Here is an 11807-nt window from a genome sequence, read left to right as displayed (position 1 = left end):
AACTCAAAAGTGGCATCCTTAAGCAACAATTGAGTGAGGGGTTTTGCAATTTGTGAAAAATCTTTTATAAAACGTCGGTAAAACCCCGCATGACCTAAGAAACTCCTAACTCCCTTGACATTAACAGGAGGAGGAAGTTTCTCAATCACCTCAATTTTTTCTTTGTCAACTTGGATGCCACGTTCAGAAATAAGATGACCAAGTACCACTCCTTCATTGACCATGAGGTGGCACTTTTCCCAATTTAAAACCAAATTAACCTCTTCACATCTTTTAAGCACTTTAGAAAGATTATGCAGACACACATCAAAATCAGAACCATAAACACTGAAATCATCCATAAATACTTCCATAATAGACTCAATGAAATAAGAAAAATTGGCTGTCATGCAACGCTGAAAAGTAGCAGGGGCATTACATAATCCAAATGGCACTCTTCGATATGCGAATGTACCGTATGGACATGTAAATGTAGTCTTTTCCTGGCCATCAGGGTGTATAGGGATCTGAAAGAACCCTGAGTACCCATCCAAATAACAAAAGAATTTATGCTTTGCAAGTCTTTATAACATTTGATCAATGAATGGAAGAGGGTAATGATCTTTTTTTGTGGCGGTGTTTAACCTGCGATAGTCAATACACATTCGCCAATCAGTGACAACTCTAGTGGGAATTAATTCATCTTTATCATTTTTAATCACAGTGGTACCTCCTTTCTTAGGAACTACTTGAACCGGGCTTACCCATTTTGAGTCAGAAATTGGGTAAATAATCCCCGCATCAAGTAATTTTAAGACTTCTTTTTTAACAACCTATTGCATGTTAGGGTTCAAACGGCGTTGTCCCTGTATGCAAGGCTTATGATCTTCATCTAGATGAATTCTATGCATGCAAAAGTCTGGGCTAATCCCTTTAAGATCATCAATACTATACCCAATTGCTTTTCTATGCATACGCAACACAGTAAGAAGTTTAGAAATTTGACCATCATCAAGATTAGAACTAACAATCACAGGAAAAGACTCATTATCATCAAGATACACATACTTGAGATTAGATGGCAAAGGCTTTAACTCTAATTTCTTTACCCGAGGTTTATCACAAGAAGTAATATTATTTGTTACCTCACAACCTCGTCTTGGATCAGCCTTACCATCCAACTCAAGAATCAATGAGTCAACTTCAGCATGTCATTCCCCTTCTGAGGCTTCAAGCATAAGAACTGCTTCCAATGCATTATTCAACAAAATTTGAGGTAGCTCATCATGAACAATTTCATCGATGACATTAATCCTACAACAAGTATTCTCAAGCAAAGGGGACTTAAGGGCAGAGGTTAGAGTGAAAGTAATTTTATCGTCACCCACACTCAAAGTTAGAGTTCCATTTTTAACATCAATAACAGCACATGCAGTACAGAGGAATGGTCTCCCCAAAATAATGGGAGTTTGGCTATCCTCTTACATATCCAACACTACAAAGTCTACAGGAATATAAAATTTTCCAACCCTGATAGGCACATCCTCTAAAATACCCAAAGGATATTTTATTGAACGGTCCGCCATTTGCAGTGTCATTTGTGTGCATTTCAACTCTCCCATATTTAATTTTTGAAAAATCGAGAGAGGCATGACAGAGACGCTAGCGCCTAAGTCACATAAAGCTTTGTCAATAAATAATGCACCTAAATGACAAGGAATTGAAAAACTTCCAGGATCTTTAAGTTTAGGTGGAGACTTATTTTATAAAACAACATTACACTCTTCAGTAAAAGCTACTATCTCCACCTCACCAAAAGATCGTTTCTTTGTCAAAATATCCTTTAGAAACTTTGCATATGATGGAACTTGAGAAATTAAATCAGTGAAAGGAACTGTTACCTCAAGATTTTTGACAAGTGTCATAAATTTACCAAATTGTTGATCTACCCTTATTCTGTTCATCCTGCTAGGGAATGGTAACTTAGGCACAAGCGGTGGAGGAGCATTTACAATCTTCTCGTTATTAGATTTCTTGCTTCCTTCAGTTCCACTCTTATCTGTCTGATCAACATCATCCACATTGTCATCTTTACTGATTTCCTTTTCTTGGTCAGCAGACACATCAGCAGTAGGCATTGAAGGACCATCATAGGTAAGACCACTCCTAAGATAAATGGCATTCACATTCTCTTTTGGATTTGTTGGTTGTGATGGTAAAGATCCAGGCTGCCTTGCTGTTGAAGAACTAGCTAATTGTGCAATCTGAGTTTCCATCATCTTATTATGAACTTTCATATCTTTAATCTCTTGCATCAGTAATTTCAGCATCTCATTTGTCTGATCAGGCTGTGCAGCTTGACTAGCTTGAGGAGCGTAATTTTGAGGAGGCTTCTGAAATCCAGGAGGATTCATAGGACCCTGAGAAGGCTTATACTGTTGTTGTTGAGAACTCTAATAAGATTGTTGATACTGTTGCTGCTGATTAGGCATAGGAAGATTTTGTGCATTATTGTTCCTATATGAGAAATTCGGATGATCTCTCCAACCAGGATTATAAGTGTTGGAGTAAGGATTATACTGCTGCCTTTGTTGAAAAATATTAGCTTGCTCCATCTGAAAATTTTGTGAATTCTGAAAATTATAAGAGCATTCATTACCTAAGTGTCCTTGAACACCGCACACTTCACAAACAAGATTATTCATAGGAGCCATGGATGACAATGCATTAATACTCATAGGAGGATTAGATGATTGTGAAGTCTTCAAAGAATGAATCTCCTGAGTTAACGCAGCGAGCTGAGATGATAAGAGAGAATAAGCCTCCACTTCAAGTTTACCTCCCTTCTTAGGTGCTCTCGGGTTATTAAAGTGATTTGCAGCCAAATTTTCAAGAAAAGCATATGCATCATCAACTCCCTTATCTAGAAAAACACCACCTGCAACATTATCAACAGTACCCTTTGTTTCAGGGTCAAGACCATTGTAGAAGCGTTTAATCAGAAACCACTTCTCAAGACCATGATGAGGGCATGCACGTTGAAGATCTTTGAATCTCTCCCAAGCATCTTTAAGAGACTCTCCATATTCTTATTTGAAACCCATCATCTTGTCAATCAAGTCATCAGTTCTGTTAGGAGGGAAATACTCAGTTAAGAAAGCTTGAGCAATTTCGTTCCACTCAGTCACGTTGATATCATTCAACCATTTTTTAGCTTTATCACGAAGAGAAAACCCGAACAACATGACTTTCAATTGGTCTGCAGTGACACCCCGATGTTTGATGGTAGAGTAGAGTTGTTGAAACCTTTGTAGATGAAGTGTAGGGTCTTCAGAGGGAAGACCAGCAAACTGATTCTGCTGGATCATAGTGAGCAATGCTGGTTTGATCTCAAAGTTTGTTGCTTCAATAGTTGGCATAGTAAGTCCAGTTGGCACACCACTCAGAGAGGGTTGTGAATAGTTCTTCAAAGATTTAATAAGAAGTTCTGCCATTATGATCTTTAAATCACCGAGATTTTGCTGCCTTTCTTTTCTTACTCGATCTATGTATTGCTGACAGGTAATCCCAAAATCCGGACTAAGAGGAGTTACTTCTGCTTCTTTTTTGGACCTGAGCATCAACAACTAAGACAAGAAAAACAGTGAAATATGCCTCAATTGGAAGTAAACCTCCAATGAGACAAAGGAAACATTCAAAAACAATTAAACTAAAATCTATATAAACCAGGCGTCTCCCCGGCAGCGGCGCCAAAAACTTGATGTGTTATTTTATATCTAACTGCAAGCGCACGGTGTCTATTGCTAGTACAAAGTGGCAAGTGCAGGTCGTATCCACAAGGAGACTAAGTTTTAAGAATTTCAATTTAACTGTTATTAATTATTTCCGAGAGAAGAACGAATGTTGAAGGTTTTTAATTAGCTTACTAATGCAAATTAAATATATTTTTAAATCAATTAACTAAAGGTCTAGGGCGATGCAGGTTCACCATGTTTACACCAAGCTAATCATAAAAGTATAGAAATCCAGTGGGTCAAGTAATTAAAGTAAAAGTTAATATTTCCCAAGCATTAACACTTTCAGAAATCCAGTGATGCTCCCGCTCTCACTTTCAATTCTGCTATCATATGTGTGCCTCTAGTGAGTAAAATCTCCCGATCTATTACCCCTAATGCATACAGATAATCTATGATATTGGCCAATTACACAGATTAAGTATTAAAATATATCGACTAGAATTACTTTTTACCCATTAAACTACTAATCAAATTAAAGCATATTCATGGTGCAAACATGGCTTCCCTTTGTGCCCTAGAATGAAACTACTCACTCATGCTAGATGTAAAAGCAATAAAAACAATGATGAACGCCATATAAAATATATACCAATGAAAACAAGAGAATAAGGAATACCTTAAACTTTATACTAATGGAGAATAATGAATTCAAGCTAAAATAAGTGTATCCAATCAAAGAGATGAAGAAAAACCCTTGTTCTCTATAATAGTACGTAGGTATGTATCTCTGTTATTATCTAATAATAAAATCTGAAGTCTAGTCTCATAATAAAAGTATTTTATTATTCTAATAAAATTACAAGTGAGAGTTCTAGACCGAGTAGGATTCTGTAATTAAAATTCGCAGCTTTCTGTTCACTGCAGTTTCTGAGCTGCTCCGGTTAGATTCTCCTTACTGGATCATCTTCGAATTAAAGAGAATTCCATGGGCTTCGCGTGGACTGTAAGATCATCAAAATCGGACTTCTGGATCTCTAGATATGGCCCAAACAATATTTGTAGCCCGAGTAGTCCAATATTACGAATTTTCTTCTATTTTCACTCCAAAATAGTACTTTTTGCTCCAAATTCTTCCAAGTCTAGAATTTCCTTGTAACCTACAATAAAACATCAACACCTATTAAATAAATATCCAAATCAGTGTAAAACGGAATTAATATGAGAATAAAATCATATAAAATATATATAAATATATTATATCAACACTGTATTCAACCCCCCTTCTACAGTGTGTGTGACCTAACATTATTTGTTATGTTTTTTATAAATATGATAAAGGTGGACAGACAAGTATTAGATGTTGTGCATTGTATGATGAACAATGGCTCATAGTGCTTGCTTCTTTTTAGATTATTATAATTTATTATGATTTTGTATTATTATTTCGGAACAAATTATACTTTGTATTTATACTTTGAATGTTTAAAAATTTTATTACTAGTATTTATTTTGCTAATTTTATTGGACGCGGTTTTATAACCGAACCCGATCCGATAAAAACCGAACCGAGATTTTTAAAACCGAAACCGAACCCGTAGTTTCGGTTGTAGTTTTAAATTTTAAAAACCGAGGGTATGCGGTTTCAGTTTCGGTTTTACCCAAAACCCGCCCCGCACTCTCCCCTAGTTAAGTGGATACCTAAGAGATAAAGCAATTTTTACAGGTTTATTTGAAGGTCTATGTTCCGCGAAATAAATGGATCATCGACAGTAGTTGTTCACGTCATATGACGGGTGATAAATCCAAGTTTCTATCTCTAGTTGCCAAGGAAGGTGGTTTAGGTACTCTTGGAGACTCAAACACCGTCCGAATTATTAGAAAAGGCACCATTGATAATGACAAGTTTAATATTTCTAACGTTCGTTTAGTTGATGGTTTGAAATACAATCTTTTTAGTGTGAGTCAACTTACCGATGCTGGTCATAAAGTTAAGTTTGATAAAGATGTATGTTATATTGGTACTCAATCTAATGAGTTTGCTTTAGTTGCCAAAAGGAAAGTGAATATTTTCGTGTTAGATTTTGATAAATAGCAGGAGGAAATTTGTCTTGCTACGGTTCAAGATCAGCAGAATCTTTGGCATCGACGTCTAGGTCATGTTCACATGGATCTTCTTCGGAAGATATATTCTCATGATCTAGTACGAGGTCTACCCAAGCTGAAATTTAAGAAGGTTGAACCTTGCACAGCATGTCAGCTAGGAAAACAAGTAAAGACATCTTTTATTGTTAAGAATCGTGTGTCAATAACTGATCTTTTGCAGCTTCTTCATCTAGATCTTTTTGGTCCTGAGAGGTATGTAAGTTTGGGAGGTAAAAATTATGCATTTGTTATAGTTGATGATTACTCCCGTTTTACTTGGGTACTATTCTTACGCACTAAGGATGAAGCTTTTGTCGAATTTAAAGTTCTTATTACTAATCTTGAAACTAAGTATTCATATAAGCTCAAGACTATCCGTAGTGACCATGGAGGTGAATTCGAGAAGGATTTCATAACCTTCTGCCAATCAAGAGGAATTACTCATGAATTCTCATTTCCTCTTACTCCCTAACAGAACGGTGTAGTAGAACGCAAAAAAAAGGACTCTACAAGAAACTGCTAGAACTCTACTACATGAGAGTAAGCTTTCAAGAAAATTTTGGGCTAAAGCGGTACACACTTCCTGTTATGTCTTAAATAGAGTACTTATTCGTCCTATATTGCTTAAAACTCCCTATGAATTACTTAAGAAAAGGACTCCTAACATCAGTTATTTTCGAGTATTTGGTTCAAAGTGTTTTATTTTAGATACTCAAAATAATCGAGGTAAATTCGATGCAAAATCTACGGAAGGAATTTTCTTAGGATATTCTACTACAAGCAAAGCTTATCGTCTGTATAATTCTGTCAAGAACAAAGCAGAAGAATCCATCAATATTGCTTTCAATGAATCCTCAAGGAATATATCTCAAATTGATGAAGACCCTGCGGATCTATCATCTCATTCCCAAATGAGACAGTCTCATTCTGACAATTCTAACAGTCAAGACTCTCCAGGTCCTTCGCAGTCTTATGATAATTCTCCAGGATCTACTCAAGCTTCAGATGAATCTTCTGGCTCTCCAGAACTCGTGATAGTGTTTCAAATATGAATTCTGTTACTCCTCTGGATAAATCTTCACAAGCGGAAATGAAACAGTCTCTTTGGAATGAGACAACTCCTATTCATTTCCAGGCAGACAACTCTAATGAAGAAGAAATGAGCAATATTCGTCTTCCAAAGTCTTCCAGAACAGTGAAAAATCATCCACCAGATAATCTACTTACAGATTTGGATCAAGGAATCTCTACGCGAAGCAGACTTCACAATCTATGTGCATTCTGTGCTTTTGTTGCTGAGTTCGAACCCAAGAATGCTCAAGAAGCAGTTGCAGGCGAACACCGGTATGTGGCAATGCAGGAAGAATTGAACCAGTTCGAGCGCTGTGACGTTTGGGAACTCGTCCCACCTCCTCAGGATGTCAAAATCATTGGTACTCGTTGGGTTTTCAAGAATAAGAAGAATGAAGATGGAAATATCATTCGAAAGGAATCGATTACGACGAGACATATGCTCCAGTAGCTCGATTAGAAGCTATTAGAATTTTGATGGCTTTTGCAGCTCACAAGAAGTTCAAGCTTTATCAGATGGACGTCAAGAGCGCATTTCTAAATGGCTATCATAAGGAAGAAGTATACGTCAAGCAGCCTCCAGGTTTTATTCATGAAACATATCCTAACCATGTTTACAGGCTCAAGAAATCTGTTTATGGTTTGAGACAGTCTCCTCGTTGTTGGTATGAACGTCTCAGTCAGTTTCTTGTGAACAATGATTTCACTCATGGTACACTCGATCCAACTCTCTTTATATTTCATAAACGTGATAACTTTCTTTTAGTACAAGTTTAAGTAGATGATATAGTATTTGGATCCTCTAATGAATCTTTATGTAAGTGGTTTTTCGATTGCATGCATAAAGAATTTGATATGAGTTTGATGGGTGAATTACAGTACTTCTTAGGTTTGTAAATTAATCAGTCTAATGCAGGGATATTTATTCACCAAGGCAAGTACATAAAGGATCTACTTAAAAGATTTGCACTTGATCATGTCACACCTAAATCAACTCCGATGAGTACTTCGGTTAAGCTTACAAAGGATGAACAAGGTACACCTGTAGATGTCACTAAATTTCGAGGTATGATTGGTTCATTATTATATTTAACTGCCTCACGGCCTGACATTATGTATAGTGTATGCTTGTGTGCTCGTTTTTAATTTCAACCTAAATAATCTCATTTGAATGTCGTTAAACATATTTTTAAATATTTGAAAGGTACGAGTGACTTGGGATTGTTTTATCCAAGCTCCTCTTCCTTTAACTTAATCGGTTTTTCAGATGCTGACTATGCAGGGTCACAGGTTGATAGAAAAAGCACAAGTGGTGCTTGTGAATTTTTAGGAGATTGTTTGGTTGCATGGCATAGTAAAAAGCAAACATCTGTAGCTCTTTCTACTATACTGAAGGAGAGTATATAGCAGCTGGTAGTTGCTGTGCTCAAATTTCATGGATGCAAAAAACATTGCAAGATTTTGATATTTCTTACTCAAATATCCCTATTTATTGTGATAATACCTCTGCAATTAATATCTCTAAAAAAATCCAATCATGCATTCTCGTACTAAGCATATTGATGTTCGCCACTATTTTCAATGAGATAATATTTCTAAAGGTAATATTGAACTTATATATATATATATATATATATATATATATCTACTGAGAAACAACGTGCAGATATTTTCACTAAGCCCTTAGCTGAAGATTGATTTTGTGTAATGTGACGTGAACTAGGTATGTGTTCCATGTAATTTTATGTGATTAATTGTGTAATTTGTCATAATATTTATATATGTTTTTGTATCTTATATTCTTGTGATAATTAGAGAATTTAGTTCTGTGTTAATTAATAATTACTACATGTGTTTATCTGTTTGTATAATTATTAGTATTATTTTATTTTATTATTTTTAGTCCGTGTGTTGTTGAGTGTTTATTGTAAATAGATTTAGGATATCTTTTGATTAGATTTATCACCTCCTCGTATATCGTGCATGTACTTTCTTTTCAGTAGATCACTTCTTTCCCTCTTCTATTCGTTTCCACTTCCATCTCTAACTCTTCAGTTCTTTCTTCTATTTAAACCAATTTTCTTAACCTTTTCGTTTTCTTAATCACCTACTCTATCTTAAATCTCACACCCTTTTTCTTCTCTCTTTTCATCTACTCGTCGTTGCCAATGGCACGCAAATCGACTCCTTTTACCCGTTCAAGATTTGCTTCTCAGCGAACCCCAACCGATGGAGCCTCGGGCTCAAAGCGTCAAAGAGTCGGTAAATTGGAATTTGAAGCGTCTAGCGGAGCGTCTGCAAGTTCTTTTTAGCGTCATGCAAAAGAAAATGTTTCAAAGGTGATGTAAAAGTTAATTTTGAAGGAACGACTGTGTGATTTGGATCTTTTGAAGAAAGTCGGTGTTATGGAGTTGTTTGAGTTAGTTGGTTGTTTGTCGTTGTTGTCGCCGCCAGAGGTTATTTATCCTGAGTTAGTGAAAGAGTTTTACGCCAAGCTTCGTATTCTGGATGGTAATATTGTGTTCTCGAAGGTGTAAGGGAATCCGGTTTGTTTTAAAGATGATCTACTCGCAAGGCTTACGGGCGTTTCTGACAAAGAAATTTGTTCGTCGAATACTCATCAAGCTTTTCAAGATATCCCTGGCGTTCAGTATGAGGAACAGCTCAAAGTCATTCTTGGCGACAATTTCGTTTCAGTATCTGTCAAACTTGTGGTAAGAGATTTAACTCATGTTTCTTTTTTGTTGTTTCGTTTATTTCATACAAACGTACTCCCTCGCAAATATGGTCGTGATAGGGTAACCTTCCAAGATTCTATTCTTATGTCTGTTTTTGTGTAAAAGATCCAGTGTGATGTTGCTTCGTTAATTATAACCAATATGAGTCATTGTGTCAAACATGGTTCTATGTATTTACCGTACCCCGGTCTTTTATCTCGTGTGTTTGAATACTTTCGGGTGTTAACCCCAGCTGTTGTGTCTAACAAAATATCGGTTGTTTTTTATTTGTCAGTGTTAACATTGAATGGTTTAATTGTTTCTGAGTCGAATGAGTTAGTTTTTGATGATTCTCATAGGAATGTTGGTGGAATTCCTAAGTCCCCAAACTACGCGTCTGACCCCTTTGATCAGCCTACAAACACTTTGCTTAATTCCTTGTTGATTAAATTAAATAAAAATTCTACCGCTTTGGCTAATCTTAATCAACACTTTGCGTCTGTTGAGACTTTGGGTTCACTGACCTTACAGGTTAGTATGATGCATGCTTCGTTTGAGTTATTTCGTAAGTTTGTTTGTTCTTCCTTGGATTCGATCAATGCAAAGTTATCTAGTTTTGCATGCTTCTGATGTTAAGTTGTCTAAGACTCTGGACTTTAAGTTTGGAACCCTTCAAGAGGGTCTGGTTTCCTCGGCTAAGGCCTGGGAAAAAGAGTTTGTGAAGTTGTTCTTTAAGTTGGGCTCTGAAACTAAGTTTGTGTCGTAGCAGCTGTCCACTATGCAGGACAAAAGCAAAATGTACTGGCATAAGAAGCGTGATTGGATAGGCGATTGTAAGTTGGAAGAGATAACAGCTCCTTTGCCCCTTCCTTCCATCCCTCATCCCTCTGTTTTCGGCATGTCAAGGGAAGAATACAAAGAGAAGATTTTCGACTGGCTTCGGGAACGAGACGGAAAAGCACCAGCTCATGATGCGTTTGACAAGCTTTTCTCAGAATATGGTTCTGCTCATGTGTATCCTTCATCCTAGAACAAGGCTTCTGGTTCAGGCAAAGGGAAAGGCAAGTCTCCAGTTGATATTGATGATGACTCTGACTGAGGCCCTTTTATGATGAAGGGGGAGAAGTTTGTTGTTTTGTTTTAAGACATTTGGTTTATTTTGTTTAAGATTATGTGTTTGGTTTATTTTCTTTAAGACTATGTGTTATGCATGCTCCTGATGTTTTTGTGATGTTTTAAACTTTGATGGTTGTGTTATATGTTTGAATGTTAAGGCAACTGGACACCCTGGTCGAATGGGTGGGTTGTTCTTATGATGGTTTATTTGAGACTATTTCTTTCATATCTTTTGATTGTCTCATTCATTTGTTATGCCTATTGTCTCATTCATGTATTTGTTGCATATATCTTTTAAACTGCAATATATTATGTTGCATTTAACTCTGTTTTACAGGCCTTTAGTATTTTTGATAGGGGGAGCTTTTATGCTCTTTTTGTCATCATCATAAAGGGGGAGAATGTTAATTTACGTGTTTATGATGATAAGATATTTCAGCAACAGAATGAAAAAAACAGATTGAAAGCATATGAGATTATAACAATGCTTATCAGACCTTCCAGCAATGCAGTTTGTTCAGATATTTCAGGAGTTTATCTCGCAGGTTTAGGTTGTTAGGGTTTTGTGTAAATCATGTTCTGACTGAATATATCTTTTCATCTTATCTCAACAAACCCTATCCTATAAACCAAGTTTGAATTATTCAAAACTTATCATTTACTTGGTTTATCTATTTCAAACAAACTAACAGATTAGCTTTCAAGTTTTCTGTTAGAACTTGTCTATAAATACAACTCACTATTTCAGATTTGAGACTAATGCTTTCACGTCAATTTCTATTCATCTGAAACACCTTCTTGTTCATTATTATCAAAGATACAAATCCAGTCGAACAAGATATAGTTTGAGTTGTAATCAATTTGTTTATACTTGTACTTGTGTATTCATATCAACTTTGTGCCGGGTTGTGACAAGCTTGATTTCAAAGTATAGTAAGGTAGCTAGAAGGCTAAGGAATAGCAGTGGGCTAGGTAGTAAGGTAGCTTGGGAAAGGGTTTCTTTCAAGTGCTATTTTTGTAATCAAGGAAAGATTGTAAGTTTTTT

General features: G+C 36.1%; 1 non-coding gene across 1 annotated transcript; it reads left to right on the top strand.

The window, feature by feature from the left end:
- Window positions 1-2995: 2995 nt before the first annotated feature.
- On the top strand, window positions 2996-3101 carry LOC141694360 (small nucleolar RNA R71). The gene has a single exon (XR_012563674.1). It is a non-coding gene; the product is annotated as a small nucleolar RNA R71 (small nucleolar RNA).
- The last annotated feature ends 8706 nt before the right edge of the window (window positions 3102-11807 follow it).

Source organism: Apium graveolens, chromosome 10 (genome assembly GCF_009905375.1).
Source record: "Apium graveolens cultivar Ventura chromosome 10, ASM990537v1, whole genome shotgun sequence".
NCBI classification, from domain to species: domain Eukaryota; kingdom Viridiplantae; phylum Streptophyta; class Magnoliopsida; order Apiales; family Apiaceae; genus Apium; species Apium graveolens.
The sequence above is the reverse complement of the archived record's forward strand: the minus strand, read 5'-3'. Positions and strand labels throughout refer to the sequence as shown.